Source organism: Peromyscus leucopus, chromosome X (assembly GCF_004664715.2).
Source record: "Peromyscus leucopus breed LL Stock chromosome X, UCI_PerLeu_2.1, whole genome shotgun sequence".
Lineage (NCBI taxonomy): Eukaryota > Metazoa > Chordata > Mammalia > Rodentia > Cricetidae > Peromyscus > Peromyscus leucopus.
Genome location: NC_051083.1, coordinates 74911930 through 74937241, shown reverse-complemented (window position 1 = coordinate 74937241; position 25312 = coordinate 74911930). Strand labels below are relative to the sequence as shown.

The 25312-nt window shown below is 37.6% G+C and overlaps 1 non-coding gene across 1 annotated transcript; it reads left to right on the top strand.

Annotated features, from left to right (window-relative positions):
* The first annotated feature begins 24767 nt into the window (after positions 1–24767).
* Trnak-cuu lies at positions 24768–24840 on the top strand. The gene has a single exon. It is a non-coding gene; the product is annotated as a tRNA-Lys (tRNA).
* Positions 24841–25312: the final 472 nt, after the last annotated feature.

Sequence of the window (25312 nt, the reverse complement as noted above, 5' to 3'; positions counted from 1 at the left end):
TATTTATTGACCAATCAGTGCATTTGACATACAGACCATCCCAAAGCACTTCCCCTTTTCTTTTCTTTTTTTTTTTTTTTTATGGAAGGTTTTAACTTTTATACATCTCCAAAGCCAGCTTGGTATATTTGGGAATTTGGGTGTAGCTTCTCTTACTACTTCCTGCTGGAGGGGGACGCTGTATCTTATGGGGACACAAAGAAAATTTTAGGATTATGGAGTAGTGTGTGAGCGTGTATCATCTGAACCAGTTGCCTTGAAATGGTTCTGGATGTTGGATCATCTGGGCCATGGTGTCATCAGAGACCTTTCAGGGGGTCTTACCTGGTCAAACCTGATGTATCTTAATCTGGAACAAATCCATGGCCTCTGGCTTTCTGTGGAAACAAAAGCAGAGCCTCCTTTCCAAAGAAACATATCCTTACATCCAAATTTTGAATAAGTTACCTTTAAAATATACGTTTTGGCATAACTCAACAGCTTTTGCAATCAAATGTTTTTCTTCAGTTACGAATATCAAAGAGAACATAATCCAGATTCTCTGTGTGATAGACATCTTTACATGTTTTTTTTTTAATATTACCTTGAGCCTATTGCTTTAAACTGCAGCATCCTAAGACTGAAACTGTGCTGACACTGTGGCTGCTGCCTCTGCCCACATCAGCTTCCCAACATGGAGGTGGTACATTTTCTGCCAGCTCTGGGAGTCATCAACTCTCAGAAATAATGGATCTATGCATCTATCAAAGCAGCATGTAGCCTAGAAACCTATTTTTTTTGTTTTGTACTAGCAAAGGCTAAATCCACCACACAGCTTAATGTGCCAATTGCAGAAGCCTCATTCCCGCCATTCTGCAGGTCCAGTGCACACACCAGAAACCTGCCACAGTAGCTCAAACATGCAGGCTACCACTAACTTGAGAGAAACAACTAGGAACTGTTTTTAGCTCCATTTTAGAATCTTTTTTCTCAGGTTTTAGGTGGAAACTCTTGCCCCACATTGGGCACCATTTGTAGCTAGAGTTTTCCTACCTTGCCCACAGTCAGGACAAATCTGTCACCCATCAGTCCCACAGTCGCTCAGACCCAACCAAGTAAACACAGAGACACATATTGCTTACAAACTGTATGGCCATGGCAGGCTTCTTGCCAACTCTTCTTATAGCTTAAATTAACCCATTTCCATAAATCTATACCTTGACACGTGGCTCGTGGCTTACTGGCATCTTCACATGCTGCTTGTCATGGCAGCAGCTGGCAGTGACCTCCTCTGCCTTACTGTTCTCTCAATTTTCCTCTCTGTTAGTCCTGCCTATACTTCCTGCCTGGCCACTGGCCAATCAGTGTTTGATTTATTGACCAATCAGAGCATTTGACATACAGACCATCCCACAGCAAATGAATCTATGTTTAATAAAACAAACAAATAATAAAATAAGTAAATATGAATATTTTCTTCTAGAAAGCCCTGTTCATTACTGACATTCCATCAGTATATTTTTTCTGCTAGTACTTTGAGTGATTATTTGCATATTTTGTTTCTTAAGCAATTTATATTAGAATATAAATAGGTTTGTTTCTTAAAAAATAATTAATTAGCTTGATTTGGTCTTGCTGGGTTTCAACTAATAACCTCACCAAAATATTAAGCAAATATTCTATCATCAAGTTGAAGGAAAACATCCTGTAAAAGTTCTACAGGAAACTTCTTAGGCCGTGTATGGCATTAATGATTAAATCAATCACAAGTATACATGATTGTACTTTACTTGTTTAAGTTATTCTGTGGACTTGGGAAAAATCATTTTCTTAAGTATACAGTTTTTCAGAAAGTGAAAGCAAGCAAAATTTGGGAATTGCCAATTAAAAGAATTTATTATTGATAATTTAAGTAATGTTTTAGAATAATAATGAATGCAAGTAACTCAGATTTGTTTTCCTAGAAAGCAGATTGTGAACTCTATAATTACAAATATCTTTTAAGATAAATGGAAAATTCTCTCATAAATAGTATGTGCAACTAGTAAAAAAAAGAGTATGACAGATACCACTAATGCATATATACTGGAATTATGAAAAACAAATTCGCTATCCTGCCCCCAACTTCCCTTCTGGACCAGAGGTGAGTATCCAGGACCAACCCAGACCCCATCCCTGGGCACCAGCCACTCTGGGAAGACCTGCCCAAATTGGCCCCAGGTTCTGGCCACCGGGCAGGTCCCCTTCTAGCCCCACCAGGAGGGATCCCCTTTTCCAATGCCCCCCGGCAGCCCCTGCAATCTCTACGCCCTGCCCCCACGCCCATCTGCCCGAGACCCCAGCCACTTCCTGAGACATAGAGACCGGGCCCCAGCTCCCATCCTGCCCCCGAATTCCCTTCTGGACCAGAGGTGAGTATCTGGGCCCAACCCAGACCCCATCCCTGGGCACCAGCCACTCTGGAAAGACCTGCCCAACTTGGCCTCAGGTTCTGGCCACCGGGCAGGTCCCCTTCTAGACCCACCGGGAGGGATCCCCTTCTCCAAGCCCCCCAGCAGCCCCTGTAATCTCCACGCCTTGCCTCCACGCCCATCTGCCCGAGACCCCAGCTACCTTCTGAGACTTAGAGACCGGCCCCCAGCTCCCATCTGGCTCCGAACTTCCCTTCTGGACCAGAGACTTCAGGTCCAGATAAGAGCTTCCATCCTGCCCCAGAGTTCCCATTTGGACAAGAGAACTCTCATCTGGACAAGAGAGAGAGAGACTTCCTGAATCTGTCAGCTCTTTCTGAACCAAGTACACTGATAAGACCAAGAAGGAACCACAAGGAGATGGGCAGACGTCAAGGCAGAAGTACATACAACAAAATGAAGAGCAATACAGCATCACCAGAACCTAGCCTGCCTCCAACATCTAGACCTGAACAACAAAAATTGGAAGAAGCAGAAGAAAACAGCCTTATGAGTAACATCATGAAGAAGGTAGAGGCTTGTGTAGGGGAAAAGGCAAGGAAATTGGAAGAATGCTGTAAACAACTAGAGGAAAGGGGAAACAAATTAGAAGAAAACAATAAAGTCCTACAAGAAAACAATAAAGTCCTGGAAAAAACAATAAAGTCCTGGAAGAAAACAATAAAGTACTGGAAGAAAACAATAAAGTACTGAAAGAAAATCATAAAAAAGCAATGAAACAAATAAAGGAAATGGTCCAAGACCTGAAAAGGGAAATTGAAAAAATAAAGACACAAACAGAGGGAATGCTGGAAATAGAAAACCTGAGTAAAAGATCAGGAAATTCAGATGCAAGTATAACCAACAGAATGCAAGAGATGGAAGAGAGGATCTCTGGCATTGAAGATACAGTAGAAGAAATAGTTTCATGAGTCGAAGGAAACACTAAAGCCAACAAAGTCATGAACCAAAATGTCCAAGAAATTTGGGACACCATGAAAAGACCAAACCTACGAATTATAGGGATAGAAGAAGGTAAAGAATACCAACTCAAAGGCACAGAAAATATAATCAACAAAATTATAGAAGAAAACTTTCCCAACTTAAAGAAAGAAATTCCTATGAAGATACAAGAAGCCTATAGAACACCAAACAGACTAGACCCTCCAAAAAAGTCCCCTCGACACATAATAATTAAAAAACTAAGGAAAAAGGCCAAGTGACCTATAAACGTAAACCCATCAGAATAACACCGGAATTCTCAATGGAGACTTTGAAAGCCAGAAGAACCTGGACAGATGTAATGCAGACACTAAGAGACCATGGATGTCAGCCCAGACTAATATACCCAGCAAAACTTTCAATCATCATAGATGGAAGGAACAAGACATTCCAAGACAAAGCCAGATTTAAACAATACCTATCCACAAACCCAGCCCTACAGAAAGCACTAGAAGGAAAATTCCAACCGAAGGAAGTCAGATACACACTCGAAAACACAGGCAGTAGATAAAGCCACAACAGTAAACCCCAAAGAAGAGAAGTACACACACACTACCACCAAAAATAACAGGGATGAACAATCACTGGTCGTTAATATCCCTTAATATCAACGGACTTAATTCACCTATAAAAAGACATAGGCTTAAAGAATGGATACGAAAGCAGGACCCATCTTTCTGCTGCATACAAGAAACACATCTCAAATTCAAAGACAGACACTACCTAAGAATAAAAGGCTGGGAAAAGACTTTCCAATCAAATGGTCTTAAGAAACAAGCGGGTGTAGCCATCCTGATATCCAACAAAATAGACTTCAAACTAAAATCAATCAAAAGAGATCAAGAAGGGCATTACATCCTCATCACAGGAAAGATCCACCAAGATGAAGTTTCAATTCTGAACATTTATGCCCCAAACACAAGGGCACCCACATATGTAAAAGAAACATTACTAAAGCTTAAACCACATATAAAACCCCACACATTAATAGTGGGAGATCTCAACACCCCACGTTCACCACTGGACAGATCTCCCAAATCGAAACTTAACAGAGAAATAAAGGACTTAACTGATTTCATGACCCAATTGGACCTAATAGATATCTAGAGAACATTACATCCTAACAAGAAAGAATATACCTTCTTCTCAGCACCCCATGGAACTTTCTCTAGAATTGACCACATATTTGGCCACAAAGCAAATCTCAACAGATACAAAACAATGGGAATAACCTCCTGTGTTCTATCAGACGACCATGGTTTAAAGTTAGATTTCAACAACAACAAAAACTACAGAAAACCTACAATCTCATGGAAACTGAATAATGCTCAACTGAATCACCAATGGGTTAAGGAAGAAATAAAGAAAGAAATTAAAGACTTCCTAGAGATCAATGAAAATGAAGACACCACATACCCAAACTTATGGGACACTATGAAAGCAGTGCTAAGAGGGAAATTCATAGCATTAATGCCCACATCAAGAAGTTGGAGAAATCCCACACTAGTGACTTAACAGTACACCTGAAATCTCTAGAACAAGAAGAAGCAAAGTCTCCCAGGAAGAATAGATGCCAGGAAACTATCAAAGTGAGAGGTGAAATTAATAAATTAGAAACTAAGAGAATAATACAAAAAAATAATGAAACAAAGAGTTTGTTCTTTGAGAAAATCAACAAGATAGACAAGCCCTTATCCAAACTAACCAAAAGACAGAGAGAGAGAATCCAAATCAACAAAATCAGAAATGAAAAGGGGGACATAACAACAGACATTGAGGAAATCCAGAGAATTATAAGGTCATATTTCAAAAACCTCTACTCCACAAAACTGGAAAATTTAAAAGAAATGGACATTTTTCTGGATAGGTGCCACATACCTAAGTTAAATCAAGGCCAGATGAACTATTTAAATAGTCCAATAACCCCGAAGGAAATAGAAACAGTCATTAAAAGTATCCCAACCAAAAAAAGCCCAGGACCAGATGGTTTCAGCGCAGAATTCTACCAGATCTTCAAAGAAGAGTTAATACCAATACTCTTTAAATTGTTCCACATAATAGAAACAGAAGGAACATTACCAAACTCCTTCTATGAGGCTACAATTTCCCTGATTCCTAAACCAAACAAGGATGCAACAAAGAAAGAGAACTACAGACTGATCTCCCTCATGAACATTGATGCAAAAATACTCAATAAAATACTGGCAAACAGACTCCAAGAACACATCAGAACAATTATCCACCATGATCAAGTAGGCTTCATCCCAGGGATGCAAGGGTAGTTCAACATACGAAAGTCCATTAATGTAATACACCATATAAACAAACTCAAAAAAAAAAAAAAAAAAACACATGATCATCTCACCAGCTGCAGAAAAGGCATTTGACAAAATCCAACACCCCTTCATGATAAAAGTCTTGGAGCAATCAGGAATACAGGGAACATACCTAAACATAAAAAGGCAATATATAGCAAGTCAACAGCCAACATCATATTAAATGCAGAGAAACTCAAAGCAATTCCACTAAAATCAGGAATGAGGCAAGGCTGTCCACTAACTTATTCAATATAGTACTTGAAGTTCTATCCAGAGCAATAAGACAACATATGGAGATTAAGAGGATACAAATTGGAAAGGAAGAAGTCAAGCTTTTCCTATTTGCAGATGACATGATAGTATACTTGAGTGACCCCAAAGATTCCACCCAGGAACTGATAAAGCTTATAAACACCTTCAGCAACATAGCAGGATACAAGATCAACTCAAAAAAATCAGTAGCCCTCCTATATACAATGGACAAAGAAGGTGAGAAGGCAATCAGAGATACATCACCCTTTACAATAGCCACAAATGACATAAAATACCTTGGGGTAACACTAACCAAGCAAGTGAAGGACCTATATGACAAGAACTTTAAGTCCCTGAAAAAAGAAATTGAAGAAGATGTCAGAAAATGGAAAGATCTCCCATGCTCATGGATAGGCAGGGTTAACATAGTAAAAATGGCAATCTTACCAAAAGCAATCTACAGATTCAATGCAATCCCCATCAAAATACCAACATAATTCTTCACAGACCTGGAAAGAATAATACTCAACTTCATATGGAAAAACAAAAAACCCAGGATAGCCAAAAGAATCCTGTATAATAAATCAACCTCTGGAGGCATCACAATCCCTGACTTCGAGCTCTACTATAGAGCTACAGTAATAAAAACAGCTTGGTATTGGTATAAAAACCGACATGTGGACCAATGGAATCGAATTGAAGACCCTGACATTAACCCACACACCTGTGAACATATAATTTTTGACAAAGAAGCCAAAAGTGTGCAATGGAAAAAAGAAAGCATCTTCAACAAATGGTACTGGCATAACTGGATATCAACGTGTAGAAGGCTACAAACAGATCCATATCTGTCACCGTGCACAAAACTTAAGTCCAAGTGGATCACGCACTTCAACATAAATCAAGCTACTCTGAACCTGTTAGAAGAGAAAGTAGGAAGTAGTCTTAAACGCATTGGCATAGGAGATCACTTCCTAAATATAACACCAGTAGCACAGACACTGAGACAAACAATCAATCAATGGGACCTCTTGAAACTGAGAAGCTTTTGTAGAGCAAAGGATACAGTCAACAAGGCAAAGCGACAGCCTACAGAATGGGAAAAGATCTTCACCAACCCCACATGTGACAGAGGACTGATATCCAGAATATATAAGGAACTCAAGAAATTAGACATCAAAATGACCAACAGTCCAATTGAGAAATGGGCTTTAGAACTAAACAGAGAATTCTCAACAGAGGAAACTCCAATGGCTGAAAGACATTTAAGAAATTGCTCAACATCCCTAATCATCCGGGAAATGCAAATTAAAACAACTCTGAGATACCACCTTACACCTGTCAGAATGGCTAAGATCAAAACACTGAAGACACTTTATGCTGGAAAGGATGTGGAACTAGGGGAACTCTCCTCCACTGCTGGTGGGAATGCAAGCTTGTACAACCACTTTGGAAATCAATATGGTGTTTTCTTAGAAAATTGAGAATCAATCTCCCCCAAGATCCAGCTATACCACTCCTGGGCATATACCCAAGAAATGCTCAATCATACCACAAGAGCACTTGCTCAGCTATGTTCTTATCAGCATTGTTTGTAATAGCCAAAACCTGGAAACAACCTAGATGCCCTTCAACTGAAGAATGGATAAATACATTGTGGCACATATACACAATGGAATACTATTCAGCAGAGAAAAACAATGACATCATGAGGTTTGCAGACAAATGGATGGATCTAGAAAAAATCATCCTGAGTGAGGTAGCCCAGACTCAGAAAGACACATATGGTATGTACTCACTCATAGGAAGATGCTAGATGTGGAACAAGGATGATTAGACTGCTACTCACATTACCAGTGAGGCTACCTGGAAAACGGGACCCCAAGAAAGACACGGAGAAATGGATGAGATCTACATGAACAGCCTGGACATGAGTGGGAGCAATGAAGGGTGAGGGTCGGAGGGAAAGAGAGTGGGAGATCCTAGCTGGATCAAGAAAAGAGAGGGAAAACAAGGAATAGGTGACCATGGTAAATGAAGACCACATGAGAAAAGGAAGAAACAAAGTGCTAAAGAGGCCCACAGAAATCCACAAAGATACCCCCACAAAAGACTGCTGGCAATGGCCGAGAGACAGCCGGGACTGACCTACTCTGGTGATGGGATGGCCAAACACCCTAATAGTTGTGCCATAAACCCCATCCAAAGATTGAGGGATCTGGATTCAGACATCCACGGCTAGGCCCTGGGTGGAGCGCTGGGAGTCTAATTAGTGAGAAATAGGAGGGTTTATATGAGCGAGAATTGTTGAAACCAAGGTTGGATAAAGCACAGGGACAAATAACCAAATGAATGGAAACACATGAACTATGAACCGAGGGCTGAGGGGCCCCCAACTGGATCAGCCCCTCTGAATAGGTGAGACAGTCGATTGGCTTGATCTGTTTGGGAGGCATCTAGGCAGTGGTACCAGGTCCTGGGCTCTTTGCATGAGTTATCTGTTTGAAACCTGGGACTTATGCAGGGATGCTTGGCTCAACCTGGGAGAAGGGGACTGGACCTGCCTGGACTGAGTCTATCAGGTTGATCCCAGTCCTCAGCAGAGACCTTGATCTGTAGGAGGTGGGAATGGGGGGTGGGCTGGGGGGAAGGGGAGAGGGGCAGGAAGGGAGAGAACAAGGGAATCTGTGGCTATTATGTAGAACTGAATAGTATTGTAAAATAAATAAATAAATAAAACAAATTCAATATTTGTGAAAATCTATTTCTATAAACATTCTAAATCATTACTACTCCTGTCATCAAAAAGTAGTTACTTAAATAGAACAGTCAGCATAGAATAGGCAAAAAGATAATTTTTATCAATGTCATATTTTATTCTTCAAATATACTCTATCTTATTATTGACTAGAGCCTCAATTCATTATGATGCTTTTGAACATTTGGAGATTAACTGTCATGTTCATCATTAAATTTTCTTTGTGTAGTTCAATTATATAGTGTAACTGCCTTATTTATAATGCATTTGACCATTACCCTATAATGTTGGACTACAATACATAAAATTGAATAAGATTGTTCTTCTATTGTGTACCACACCTATTTGAACATTCTCAACATCAAGTTACATAAAGATTTTCAGTATAATAATGCTTTTCTCTTCTCCCACCAAATACACACACACATACACACACACACACACACACACACACACACACACACACACACACGTTAACCTGTAGATAGTTTATCTTTGTGGGGCAAAGAGAGATTTATTGATATGCTTAAGCATCTTGCAAAAAGGATACTTTCAGGGTTAATTAAGTGGAACCAGTGTAATCTGAAGTTTTTTTTTTTCAATAAGGTATAAGGGGAAGTGTCATAGTCACAGATGGAAATGTGACAAAAGCAACAGCTTGGTTTTGCAACAAAACAAAAATTACAGGTTGAATTGTGTGATATAAAAGATATCTTCTTTTACTTCTATAAATGTTTCTCACACTGTGGATTTTCAAAATTGTCAGATAATATTTGGTTTTGTTATTAAAATTTAGTGTTTTAGAGTAACAATAGTACATATGCATTTCTATATTTTGTTATTTCATAGTATCTTATCTACCTGGCAGACATTAACTAAAAATCTATGTTTTCTGCTTAGAAGAGATTTTTGCTGATTCCAAAGATCGTTCGTCTGCAAGATGGTCATAGTCTAGAAAGTGCTAGCCTTAGTCAAGTAACGGAACATTCACTGAGAATTATTCAAATCGGTTTCACCTGTGAGAGATTATTTCAAAACAGGTATATTATATAATACATGAAAAATAACCTAGAAGCACGCCTATGACTCAAAATAATGAATTCAATTAATAATATACATATAATTTTAATGGCTGAAAGTTCAGGCCATTCTACCTCTCTGAAGTTGGTTAGTGAGGATTATTTACATTTGTCTATTCATTATCCATTTTGTTATAAATAACGGTTTGTTCTTTTTATTTAGCATATAATAATTGCATATACTTTTGAAGAACAATGAAAAATTTCAACACAATGTATCTTACATTGACAAACAATGTAACTATCATTTCTATGTTTGGAGTCAAGGAAAGTTGCTCACAACAGACTGGGGAGCTTGAAGCAGAGATACGTGCACATTCATTTTTGTTGAAGCACTGCTCAGAACAGGCAAATGATAGAATTTAGCTAGGTATCCACTAATAGATGAATTGATAAAGACTATATATATATATATATATATATATATATATATATATATATATCAGCTTTATTTGCCATTTGCAGAAATTATTTTATATATTAGAGTTTTCAAATTTATATATAATTACCTATTATATAATATATATTGCATATTTATATGTCAGTGTGAGTGTGTGTTTTATTTGTCACTGGCCAAAAATGTATGTCACCAGATAACATTGAGTTAAAGGAAATTTAAGAATGAAAAACTTAGAAGGTAAATATTGGAAGTGTTTTCTCATGGTCACAGAGATAGCCCTGTTAAACTTAGTTGGTCATACCTTCCCCCTCCAATGTCATGAATATGAGAAAGGCACCTACAGAGAAGAGGAGTGGATAGAGAGTATTTGGAGGAAGATAAGAAAGAATGAGAGATGAGAATAGTATACAAACACACACACACACACACACACACACAAATAACAAATTCAGTGAATAAAAAGGCAGGATGCAGACAGGAAAATATTTTAGAAGAAGGAGAAAAACAGAAAGACGTTTGAAGAGAGGGTGACTACAGATGAACATGATCAAGGTCATCATACACATACATGTAGGAAAAAATGTTATGGTGACATTCACCGTATTGTATAACTTGTGTACATCAATAGGAAAAAGGCATAAATGGGGCAAAGTATTTTTGATGCCAGCATCACACCTTAGGAAAGAATAAAAAATTGAAGATTATGCACATTAAAATATTGGAAAGAATAACATGAAGTTATAATTTATTATTCTTACAATAACCTTTAAATATCAAATTTCCTAGTGCTTCTTATATTATAAGTATAGTTTCATTTTAAGTTTTTTTATTATATAAACAAAATTTTATTATATAAAAATAAGTGATTATAAAGAACTTTTCTTCCAAGTGGAATTGATTTTTTTTTGTTTTATTGTTGTTTTTATTTTTTTTTTTTTGAGACAGGGTTTCTCTGTGCAGCTTTGGAGCCTTTTCTGGAACTCACTCTGTAGTCCAGGCTGGCCTTAAACTCACAGAGATCTGCCTGCCTCTGCCTCCCAAGTGCTGGGATTAAAGGTATGTGCAACCACCACCCAGCTTGGAATAGATTTTTAAGTCTTCCTTTTCTTAAATTGGTAATGGGCAACTGATGAAAACGTTACAAATGCATAGGGAGAAATCACCATTAATTTACAGAATAAGAATGAAATTAACAGAAGAGAGACACACTGACTACTGAATGAGAGGAATAAAATGAAATGTGTGGATTTTTTTTACATTTTTATTTTATTTTTGAGATAATATAATTATATAATTTCTCCATTTCCTTTACTCCCTCCCAATCATTTTATATACCTGTTTCCACTCTCTTTCAAATTCATGACCTCCTTTTTTCCTATAATTTTTATGACATGCATACATATATGTATATGTATGTGTGTGTTTGTATACATATATGTTCCTAAATAAGTGTTCAGTCTCTATATTACTACTTGTATATATGTTTTAGGGCTGAATATTTGCTACTGGATAATCAGTGCCCTTCCCTGGGAAAACCTCCAACTCTCAATATTCCTATCTGTCTCTAGTTCTTTCTGTAGGGCTAATCATCATGGGTTTTCCATGGGCCACATTAATATGTCTACTCTTGTTCAACTCATGTTTAGGCATTTGTCTTTTTGAGAATTTACAGTAGTAACTTCTGACATTACAAAATCATGGTTTTATTTGTACACTGAAATTAGGTAATGCATTTTTTTTCTGCATTGAATTTACTCCTAAAAGAGTTACCTGATCCTTGGGTGGAGGGGATGTGATGTAGATGTCCCATTTAGAGACGAGCATTCCATACTCTCTTATTCTACACCATGATCACTTGAGGTTTCTTCTATTAATATCCATCTACTATAAAGAAAAAGAAGCTTCTCTGATGATAGTTGAAAGATACACTGATGTATGGTATAATAAGTACCATAAGTCATTGGGAGTTGGTTGAATACTATGCCTCTTCAGTAGAGTAATAGTAGATTCTCTCCTAAGGTTTATAACCTGTCTAGCTGCAGGTTCTTAGCCCTAATAACTGCACTGAGTATTAAAAGAGAATCAGGGCCAGAGTATAACTCAATGGTACAGCATTTTCCTAACTGTACAATGTTCTCTCAGAGAGAGAATAAAACCACCATTACATATCACATAAAATCCATAAATGTAATGAAAATGTAAAAGAAATATTCCAAGAGAAAGTTCCAAAATAAAACAAAATATTTATATGATAATGATATAAAAGTTTATTTTAAATATATACTACATTTACTGTCTATAATTTTTTTGGTTTTGTTAGTTGATGTATTAGCTAGTTTTGTTGTTGTTGCTATGAACAAATTCCTGACAGAGAAGAAGGATTTATTATAGATAATTGTTTAAAGAAGAATACCTACAATGGTGGCTTAGACCTAGTAGAATTCATAGCAGTGTAACCTTAAAATTGAGACTTTTCAAATCCAGGAAATGCTGGAATCAGAGAGAAAATAGTTCTGGTATTCTAATCTTTCTTTTATACTCATTCAGGTACACAAACCCATAGGATGAAACCATCCATATTTAGGGAAGGTCTTCCCTACTCAGGCAAGCACCTCTGGAAACAATCTTACATTATATCCAAAGGGTGTCTCCTAGGTAATTCCAAATCCACTTCAGTTGACAATAACAATTACACATCACCATTGAATTTCCATCTTTGCAATAGAAACCTGACGCAAACCACTTAAAAGCAGGAACATTTTTATATTGACTACTGGATTCACTGATTTCAGTCCATAATCATGTCTTACTGTTGGCTTTGGCCTGTGATACAGGTAGTATATTATTGATAAGCACGTATGGTAGATGATCAGATTGTGTTTGGAGGTGGATAAAGAAAGGGAGAGGGAGCGAGAGAGGAGAATAGGGAGTACAAGACAGCAGAAGCAGTGTCACCAGGGTTCCAATATCTCCTTCAAAGGCATTTGCCCAATGATCTAACTTCTGTCTTTTAGATCCTGCTGTCTATAGATTCCATCTTACCAGTAATGCCACATCTTGTGACCAAGCACATAAGACACGGGCCTTCAAAATCTAAAAGAAAGTATTTCTTATTTGAAAGTTCATTATAATAATGAATAAGACTTTTTTCAAAGGATATCAATGCATTACTAAGACCACAGAACACTATATGGAAAAGATAGAATGCATATGACAAAGAAGCAAACTGAATGAACAATAAATAAAGAGCTACTACAAATCAGAGAAAAGTAAAGAGACAAACAAAAAAAATTCAAGATAAATTAACAAACACACCCATGAAAAGGAGCTTAAACTCTCTCTCTCACCTTCTCTCTCTATGTCCTCCCTTCCCTTCTCCTTCCTCTTTTCCTCCCTCTCAAGTTCTCATTCGTTAGTTCAAACAGGAATGAAATCATTATGTAATCAAGGCTAATGCTGGATTTATGATTCTACTTCCTCGACCTCCTGAGTGGCATGGGCCAACATACCCAGCTAGAACTTGACCTCTTTATCAGAAAAACACAAATTGAAGCCAAGAAGACAAATTCACAAAGAAAGTTAAAACAAAAGATATTTCATTACTCTCTGTTGGCAAAGACAGAAATCTGGGGAGCTTTCACAAATTTCTAGTAAGTTCATAAATTAATTGAGCCCCTTTGTAAAAGCTAATATAGAAGTTGTCATAGTTTTTGTCAACTTGGCACAAACATATACACATGGGAAGAGAGAATTTCAATTAAAGAATTGGGTACATTAGACTGGCAGGTGAGCATATGTGGGGGGCATTTTCTTGACAGCTAATTGATAAACAATGGCCCATCTCACTGTGGGTATGGTACCACCCATTGGCAGGCATGTTTGGGCTGTAGTAAAAAAAAAAGTAGCAACAAGAGCTTGGAAGGAAACCAGTAAGCAGCATTCTCCTGTGGTATCTGTATCCAAGTTCCTGCTTCAGTTCCCCCTGATGATGAACTGTAGCCTATAAGCCAAATGAATCCTTTCCTGGCCCCAAATTGCTTTGGGTCAATGTTTTATCCCAAGAAAATAACAAACTCAAACAGAAATATCAAGAAAATTTAGTTATAAACATCCTAGGATTGTCAAGAACATTATCGCTGTTTTCTATTACTGTGCAACAAAGTTTATTGATGCTCATTTTCAAGTACATATGCAAGCAGTACCACCTTTCACTATCATAGCATTCTTCCTGTCAAAATATACCAAATTCTATAACTTACATAAGAGCAGTATGGCATTTCAATGATAGTTTGGGTAGCAATTTCTATTGCTCTTTATGATCACCAAATCTCACACCGAGTCTTAATTTTAACAATACAGCATGCACATGGGCATGCATTATAATGGCTATAGTGTTCTGTATGTAATAGCCCCCATAGAATACCATAAAATTTTGTAATAGGTAAATTATTTACTCTGTAGCATTAACAGATTTTACAAATAGAGTAAAATAAGTTGAATTCATACAACACATATTGTGTAATGCATATGAAGGTAAAATAATAAAAATGAAATTATGGTTTTAGAATCAAGCAAGTGAACAATGGTGCTTTGAATAAAGTATGGAGAGCAATTATGGAATACAAGTACTACTTTATTAAAGTTTGCTTTTAATTTTTATTCATTTGTATGTGTCTGTATGTGATACAATGTGCACAAAGAGGTCAGAAGAGGGTATCATATCCCCTTGATGTATACTTACAAGCAATGTATACGTTCACTGAGACATCTCCCCAGCCCCTACTTTTCTTGATATAAGTACATGTTCATTTTGTTTTCTTTTAGCTAGATGTAATTTAGTACAATTTTGAGTTTATCTAAAAAGGGAAAATCTGTAGGCCAGGTGGTGGTGGCACAAGCCTTTAATCCCAGCACTCTGGAGGCAGAGCCAGGCAGATCTCTGAGTTTGAGGCCAGCCTGGTTTAGAGTGAGATCCATGACAAGCACCAAAACTACATGGAAAAACCCTGTCTAAAAAACAACAACAAAACAATCTTTAAACATTGAAGAAAATGAAACTGCTAGAGTTATCACAATGTTTTGACAGTTTTCTCTTTAAAATTCATGTTAAAATTTAGATGACATTATGCCAACATCATGGATGGGCTGTCTTGGGGATGAATTTGCTTTCTGCTGATCTCTCGCTCTCTCTCCATATATATATATATATATATATATATATATATATATATATATATATATATATATATATAAATCTTTCTCTTTTTCATATTTGATGCTTTCTGCCAAGTCATGATACATTAAGTGAGGGCTCTACAAGATGACACTGGATCTTTCATGCCTACAGAATTGTGAGAAAATGAACTTCAGTTCTTTATAAATAACCAAGGTTATGGTACTCAATTAAAACAAACAAACAAAATACTTTCACTAGCAAGATGGCTTAGTATGCAATGTTGTTGCTGATCATATTAATTCCCAGTTGACATATATTGGAAAAATAAAACCAACTCCTACAAGCCAGGCGGTGGTGGCACACACCTTTAATCCCAGCACTTGGAGGCAGAGCCAGGTGGATCTTTGTGAGTTCAAGGTCAGCCTGGTCTACAGAGAGATATCTAGAAAAGGTGCAAAGCTACACAGAGAAACCATGTCTTGAAAAAAAAACAAAAAAAAAAACCCAACTCCTACGTCTACGTGTGCACATTCAAAAACATACATAGTTACAAACAAATAAATGTAATAAAAAGATTTAAAGAATCAACTATTGCAATTATATTAGGCTTTGTAATACAGCAAAATCATTTTTTCTTAACAATTTTTTTAAATTTTAGAGAAATATTTCCCCTGTATCTTAATAATAAAAAATATGCACTCTCCTGGGTTTTTACTTGCTAAGATTTTATGTTTACTTCAATAGATAATGACAATTTTACCCTTTTTATTATAATTTTACTTTATTGAAAATAGATTTTTATACCAATGTATTTTGATTACAGTTTCCCTTCCAACAACTCCTCCCTAAATCCACTCTCATCCAAATACAAAGCTTTTCTGCCTCTCCTTAGAAAATAAACAGGTGCCTGTGGGAAGGTCCCCCCCCTTCTCCAAGACTCCCGAGCAGACCCTGTAATCTACATGCCTTGCCCCCATACCCATCTGCTCGAGACCACAGCCATTTCCTGGGGTTAGGAAACCAAACCCCAGATCTTATCAGGCCTAGAGAGAGAGCTCTCATTGGACAAAGAGCTGTCATTGGACCAAGAGTAACCTCATGAGACAGGGAATCTGCCAGCCCTCATTAGACCAAGAGTGGCTTTCTAAGAAGTAGAATCTGCCACCTCTCATTGGCCCAAGAGAGGCTTCCTGAAACACAGAATCTATCAGCTCTGACTAGACTAAGAGCCCTGATAAGACCAAGAGTGGATCAGTGAGTCACAGAATCAACCAGCTTAGATTGACCCAAGAGCAGCTCGTTGAGATACACAAGCTCTAATTAGACCAAGAGCTAAGATAGGACCCAGATGGGCCCCCTGAGACACAGACACAGCAAGCACAAAGTGGACCAACAGCAACTCACTCAGACATATGAACCTCTTATATCTATTAGAGGAGGATATGGGCAGACATCAAGGCAAAAACACATACAACAACATAAAGAGCAATAGAGCATCACCAGAAACTAGCCCTCCTCCAACAGAAAGACCTGAACATAACAAGGTAGAAAAAGCAGAAGAAAGAGACCTTAAGAATAGCATCATGAAGATGCTAGAGGCCTTTCAAGAAAAAAATTGAAAAATGAAATTGGAAAAAGACAAACAAAAATGTAGAAGAAATCAGTAAAGAAATTGAGAAAGAGACAAAAAATGGAAGAAATCTATAAATAGAAAAAAAGACAAATAAAAATGGGAAGAAATCAATAAATCCCTTAAAGAAAACCATGAAAAAGCAATTAAACAGGTGAGGGAAATAGTTCAAGACTTGAAAAGGGAAATGGAAACAATGAAGAAGACACAAACAGAGGGAATGTTGGAAATAGAAAATCTGAGTAAATGAACAGGAAACACAGATGAATGCACAACCAACAGAAAACAAGAGATGGGAGAGAGAATCTCTGTTATAGAGGATACAATAGAGGAAAAAGATTCATCAGTCAAAGAAAATACCAAAGCCAAAAAAATCATAACACAAAATGTCCAGGAAATCTGGGATACCATGAAAAGACCAAAACAATGAATAACAGGGATAGAAAAAGGAGAAGAATACCAACTCAAAGGCACAGAAAATATATTCAATAAGATCATAGAAAAAAGCTTCCCCAAATTAAAGAATGAGATACCTATGAAAATACAAGAAGCCTATAGAACACCAAACAGACTAGACCACCCAAAAATGTCCCCTCTCCACATAATAATTAAACAACTGAACCTAAAGAATTCAGAACGAATATTAAGAGAAGCAAAGGAAAAAGGTCAAGTGACTTACAAAGGCAAACCCACCATAATAACACCGTGCTTCTCAATGGAGACTTTGAAAGCCAGAAGGGCCTGGATAGATGTAATTCAGAAACTAAGAGACCATGGATGCCAGCCTAGACTAATATTCCCAGCAAAACTTTCAATCACCATAGACAGAGTAAACAAGACATTCCACATCAAAACCAGATTTAAACAACATCTATCCACAAATCCAGCCCTACAAAAAGCACTAGAAGGAAAATTCCAACCTAAGGAAATCAGATACACCCATGAAAACACAGGCAATAGATAACCCCACAGCAGTAAACTCCAAAGAAGAGAAGTACACACACACACTACCACCAAAAGATAACAGGAACTAACAATCACTGGTCATTAATATTCCTTAATATCAATGGACTTAATTCACCTATAAAAAGACACAGGCTAACAGAATGGATATGAAAGAAGGACTCATCTTTCTGCTGCATACAAGAAACACACCTCAATTTCAAAGATAGATACACGTCAGAATAAAAGGCTGAGAAAAATCTTTCCAATCAAAGAGTTTTAAGAAGCAAGCTGGTATAGTTATCCTAATATCCAGCAAAATAGACTTCAAACTAAAATCAATCAAAAGAGATCAAGAAGGACATTACATACTCATCACAGGAAAGATCCATCAAGATGAAGTTTTAATTCTGAACATTTATGCCCTAAACACAAGGGCACCCTCATAAAAGAGACATTATTAAACCTTAAATCACACATAAAACTCCACACATTAATAGTGGGAGACTTCAATGCCCTACTCTCACCACTGGACAGATCTGCCAAATTGAAACTTAACAGAAAAATAAGGGACTTAACCAAAGTTATGACTCAAATGGACTTAATTGATATCTACAGAACGTTTAATTTGAACAAAAAAGAATATACCTTCTTCTCAGCACCCCATGGAACCGTCTCTAAAATCAACCACATACCTGGCCACAAAGCAAATCTTAACAGATTAAAAAAAAAAAAAACCTGGAATAACCTCCTGTGTTCTATCAGACCACCATGGTTTAAAGTTAAATTTCAACAAAAATAAAAATTACACAAAGCCTACAATCTCATGTAAACTAAATAACGCTCAATTGAATCACTAATTAGTCAAGGAAGAAATACAGAAAGAAATTAAAGACTTCCGGGAAATCAATGAAAATAAATATACCACATACCCAAACTTATGGGATGCTATGAAAGCAGTGCTAAGAGGAAAATTCATAGCACTTAATGCCCACATAAAGAAGTTGGAGTAATCTCACATTAGTGACTAACAGCACACCTGAAATCTCTAGAACAAGAAGAAGCAGAGTCACCCAGGAGGAATAGATGCCAGGAAATAATCAGACTGAGAACTGAAATCAATAAAATAGAAACAAAGGGAACAATACAAAGAATCAATGAAACAAAGAGTTGGTTCTTTAAGAAAATCAACAAGATAGACAAGCCCTTATCCAAACTAAACAAAAGGCAGAGAGAGAGAGAGAGCATCCAAATTAGCAAAATCAGAAATGAAAAGGGAGACAACAACTAACAGTGAGGAAATCCAGAGAATCATCAGGTCATACTACAAAAGCCTGTACTCCACAAAACTGGAAAATCTAAAAGAAATTGGATAATTTTCTGGATAGGTACCACATACCTAAGTTAAATCAAGACCAGATAAACTATTTAAATAGTCCAATAACCCCTAAGAAAATAGAAACAGTCATTAAAAGTATCCCAACCAAAAAAAGCCCAAGACCAGATGGTTCCAATGCAGAATTCTACAGATCTTCAAAGAAGAGATAATACCAATACTCTTTAAATTGTTCCACACAATAGAAACAGAAGGAATGTTACCAAACTCCTTCTATGAAGCTACAATTACCCTAATGAACATTGATGCAAAATTACTCAATAAAATATTGGCCAACAGATTCCAAGAACACATCAAAACAGTTATCCACCATGATCAAGTAGCCTTCATCCCAGAGATGCATATGAAAGTCAGTCAATGTAATACATCACATAAATAAACCAAAAGAAAACAAAAACACATGATCATCTCACTAGATGCTGAAAAGCCTTTTGACAAAATCCAACACCCCTTCATGAGGAATACAGGGAACATACCTAAACCTAATAAAGGCAATTTACAGCAAGACAACAGCCAACAACAAAGTAAATGGAGAAAAACACAAAGAGATTCCACTAAAATCAGGAACAGGACAAGGCTATCTGCTCTCCCCATACTTATTCAATATAGTACTTGAAGTTCTAGCCAGAGCAATAAGACAACAAGAGGAGATCAAGGGGATACAAATTGGAAAGGAAGAAGTCAAACTTTCACTATTTGCAGATTACATGATAGTGTACATAAGTTACCCTAAAAAATCGACCAAGGAACTCATACAGCTTATAAACAGCTTCAGTAATGTAGCAGGATGCAAGATTAACTAAAAAAAAAAAAAATCAGTAGCCCTCCTATATACAAATGACAAATGGGCTGAGAAAGAAATCAGAGAAACATCACTCTTTACAATAGCCAATTGTTGCTGGAGGGCTTCTCTCCAGGTTCCCCAAGCCCTGCAGTCCCACAATCCACATATAAAATAATCACTCAGATGCTTATATTACTTATAAACTGTATGGCCATGGCAGGCTTCTTGCTAACTGTTCTTATATCTTAAATTAACCCATTTCTATAAATCAATACCTTGCCACGTGGCTGGTGCCTTACCGGCGTCTTTACATGTTGCTTGTCCTGGCAGTGGCTGCAGTGTCTCTCCCCCTTTCTTCCTGTTTGCCCAATTCTCCTCTCTCCTTGTCCCGCCTATACTTCCTGTCTGGTCACTGGCCATCAGTGTTTTATTTATATAGAGCGATATCCACAGCAGCCAATAATGATATACAATATCTTGGGATAACTCTAACTAAGCAAGCAAAGAACCTGTATGAAAAGAACATTACGTCCCTAAAGAAAAAAAAAATGAAGATGTGAGAAAATGGAAATATCTCCCATGCTCATGGATAGGTAGTATTAACATAGTAAAAATGGAAATCTTACCAAAAGCAATCCACAGATTCAATACAATCTTCATCAAAATCCAAACACAATTCTTCACAGACCTGGAAAGAACAGTACTCAACTTCATATGGAAAAACAAAAAACCCAGGATAGCCAAAAGAATACTTACTGTACAATAAAAAAAAAAAAAACCTCTGGAGGCATCACAATCCCTGACTTCAAGCTCTACTATAGAACTACAGTAATAAAAACAGCTTGGTACTGGCATAAAAACGAACCTTTGGACCAATGGAACTGAACTGAAGACCCTGACATTAATCTGCGCACCTATGAACATATGATTTTTGACAAAGAAGCCAAAAGTGTACAATGGAAAAAAGAAAGCATGTTCAACAAATGTTGTTGGCATAACTGGATGTCAACATGTAGAAGATTGCAAATAGATTCAGATCTGTCACCATGCAAATCCAAGTGGATCAAAGACCTCAACATAAATCCAATTACTCTGAAGCTGATAGAAGAGAAAGTAGGAAGTAGTCTTGAATTCATTGTCACTGGAGATCACTTTTTTAAATATAATACCAATAGCACAGACACTGAAAGAAACATTTAATAAATGGGACATCTTGAAACTGAGAAGCTTTTGTAGGCAAAGGACACAGTCAATAAGACAAAAGACAGCCTATAGAATGGGAAAAGATCTTCACCAACCACACATCTGACAGAAGGCTGATATCCAAAATATATGAAGAACTCAAGAAATTAGACATCAAAATACCCAACAGTCCAATTAAAAAAAATGGTCTATAGAGCTAAACGGAGAATTCTCAACAGAAGAACCTCAAATGGCTGAAAGACATTTAAGGAATTGCTCAACATCCTTAATCATCAGGGAAATGCAAGTAAAATGACTGAGATACCATTCTATACCCGTCAGAATGGCTAAGATCAAAAACGCTGAAGACATCTTATATTGGAGAGGATGTGGAGCAAGAAGAACACTCTTACACTGTTGGTGGGAATGATAACTTGTACAGCCTCTTTGGAAATCAATATGGCACTTTCTTAGAAAATTGGCAATCAACCTCACTCAAGACCCAGCTATACCACTCTTTAGAATATACCCAAGGAATGCTCAATCATACCATAAGGACACATGCTCAACTATGTTCATAGCAGCATTATTTGTAAAAGCCAGAACATGGAAAAAACCTAGATTCTTCAACTGAAGAATGATAAATAAAATGTTGTACATATACACAATGGAGTACTACTCAGCAGAGAAAAACAATGACATCATAAGGTTTACAGGCAAATGAATGGAACTAGAAAATATCATCCTGAGTGAGGTAATCCAAACTCAGAAAGACAAACATGGTATGTATTCACTCATAAGTGGATACTAGATGTAAAGTAAAGGATAAGCAGACTGCAACTCACAACACCAGGGAGGCTACCTAGTAAAGAGAACCCTAAGAAAGAAACAGGGATTGCCCAGTAACAAACGGATGATATCTACATGAGCAAATCGGGGGTGGGGGAGTTTAATGGAGGGCAGGGGTCAGGGAAAAGAGAGCTTAGGGGAGTGGGAGGTCTCAGCTGGATCAGGAACAAAGTGGGAAAACAAGGAAAGAGACAGAATGATAAATGAATACCCCACGAGAATAGGAAGAAGCAGAGTGATAGAGAGGTCCCCAGAAATCCACATAGATACCTCCACAATAGACTACTGGCAATGGTCGAGAGAAAGCCTGAGCTGACCTACTCCAGTGATCAGATGGCTGAATACCCTGACTGTTATGATAGAACTCTCATCCAGTGTCTGATGGAAGCAGATGCAGAGATCCACAGGCAAAACCCAGGTGGAGCTCCAAGAGTCCAAACAACGAGAGAGAAGAGGGATTATATGAGCAAGAAATATCAAGACCATGATTGGAAAAGCACAGGGACAAATAGCCAGACTAGTGGAAACACATGAACTATGAACTAAAGGATGAGGAGCCCCCATGGAACTGGACCATGACCTCTGGATAAGTGAGACAGTTGATGATCTTGAACTGTTTAGGAGGCCCCAGGCAGTGGAACTGGGACCTGTCCTTGGTGCATGAGCTAGCTTTTTGGAACCTAGGGCCTATGCTGAGACACTTTGCTCAGCCTTGGTGTAGGGAGGAGGGGATTGGACCTCCCTCAACTCAATATACCAGGCTGGCTGACTCCCCAGGGGAGACCTTGCCTTGGAGGAGGTGGAAATGGAGGGTAGATGGGGGAAAGCTGGGAGGTGGGAGGAGGGAGGACAGGGAAATCTGTGGCTGATACATAAAATTAAATTAATTATAAAATAAAAGTGTTTAAAAATAAATAAAATAAAATAAAACTATATAAAATAATGATGTCCCTGTTATTAGGTAACATTTCACCCTCCTGGGGTCTTTGATGGAGTTGAAGACTAGATAGTTATAATTATAGTTTTTCTTTTTTATGATAAAAAGGTAAGCTAGATGCAAAACTTTAGACTCACCAAGATAAGATAGATAATAGAGCGTTTTCTCTGGTTTTTGCCAAATAGAAATGGGTTGGACGTCATAACTGTAATTCTTACTTGATAGCTGTTTGGGGGGAAGGAAATGTGGAATATTCCTTTACACTGTGTGAATGGATGTCACTGTGGTTGCAAGGCTTATGGGACCACAGACACTAAAAACCGGTTGCTTATTTCTGTAATTTTTCTCCTGTGCCACTACATTTCTTCCCTTAAAATAACTATGGGTATTTTCCCCACTGCCTTTGTGTTTATCACACACACACACACACACACACACACACACACACACACACACATATATATATATATGTATATTCCATCTATTGGGCATACATATATCTGTGGGTGGATGGTCAGGAAGATGATTTCTTCTTAAGCTACATAACTCTGATGAATAGAAATAATACTAGGATATTTTTCATTGCTCAGGCTGACAAAGAAAAATAATAGTAGTCTCAACTACAAGGATTGCTTTTTACACATTTAGCTAATGTAAGACCTTAGGGCAAATTCAAAGCAGAATAGTTGTCCCTGCATATGAATTACATAGGGACAAATTCCAAAGTGTCTTGTTTGGTGGATCAAGGTCAGGCACAGAGCAACTTTGGTTGACAAGTAACTACCTGCACAATACAGCAATTGACTCTCTGCATGAACTCCTAACCACTGAAGGTCCAGTCAACTGTTTCTTGTTTAAGTCTTGAGTTTCAATGTTACTCTCCATCAGGGAAATACTGGGCACTGGGCACTACATGCCTAGTGCCCTCTGTTGCTGGAGGGCTTCTCTCCAGGTTCCCCAAGCCCCGCAGTCCCACAATCTACATATAAAATAATCACTCAGACGCTTATATCACTTATAAACTGTATGGCCGTGACAGGCTTCTTGCTAACTGTTCTTTTATCTTAAATTAACCCATTTTTATAAATCTATACCTTGCCACGTGGTTGGTGGCTTACCAGAGTCTTTACATGCTGCTTGTCCTGGCGGTGGCTACAGTGTCTCCCTCCTCAGCCTTCTGCTTCCCAGAATTCTCCTCTCTCCTTGTCCCACCTACTTCCTGCCTGGCAACCTACTTCCTGCCTGGTCACTGGCCATCAGTGTTTTATTTATATAGAGCAATATCCACAGCACTTCCCCTTTTTCTTCTTTTTTTAAAAGGTAGGTTTTAACTTTAACATGGTAAAATTACATATAACAAAACAATTTTCGAGCAAGAATTACAGTTACAATATTAAAGAAGATATCCTATCTATCTTATATTTGTGAGTTTAAGGTTTTATATCTAACTTATCTTTTATCATAACTGAGGAAATTACAACTATCTAGTCTTTAACCACATCAAAGACCTGAGAAGGAACATAATGGTACCTGAGAAACTTTCGGGAATCTTGCAAGAGTAGACCAAGACAACTGGCAGCCTGGACAGTCACCTAGTATTTTTCAGCATACAAAAAAAAAAAAAAAAAAAAAAGCCCAGCTAGCTCAGTCGGTAGAGCATGAGACTCTTAATCTCAGGGTCGTGGGTTCGGGCCCCACGTTGGGCGCCAGCCCTCACTTTACAGGGAATCTGGATGACAGCCAAGTGCCGCCATAGTTACTCACTTACTGAGGGGTCAGCATGACATCCCTAGCCTGAGAGAAACTGTAATTTCTTATGTGTTATCAGAATGACTCTCACCCTCAAAATGTAACTGATAAATTTGTCCAGAGGTTTTTTTTTTTTTTTTTTTTTTTTTTTTTTTTTCTGAGAGAGACATGTGTAGAAGAGAGAAGTGTAGCTCTGTAGAAGAGAGATGTATAGCTGTGTAAAAGAGGGACTTGGCTATGTAAAGAGATGTAGCTGTATGGAGACAGATATTCAGAAACAGATTTTTCAAGATGAAGTAAAAGACAAAGTTACCATGAGAACATGTGTGTTTCCTTCCTTACCCCTCTGATAGAAAAAGTTTAGTCCTCACCTACAATCATGGATTTTTCATCAATTCCCTGTGCTGCTGGAGGCTGGTCCTCTAGGCA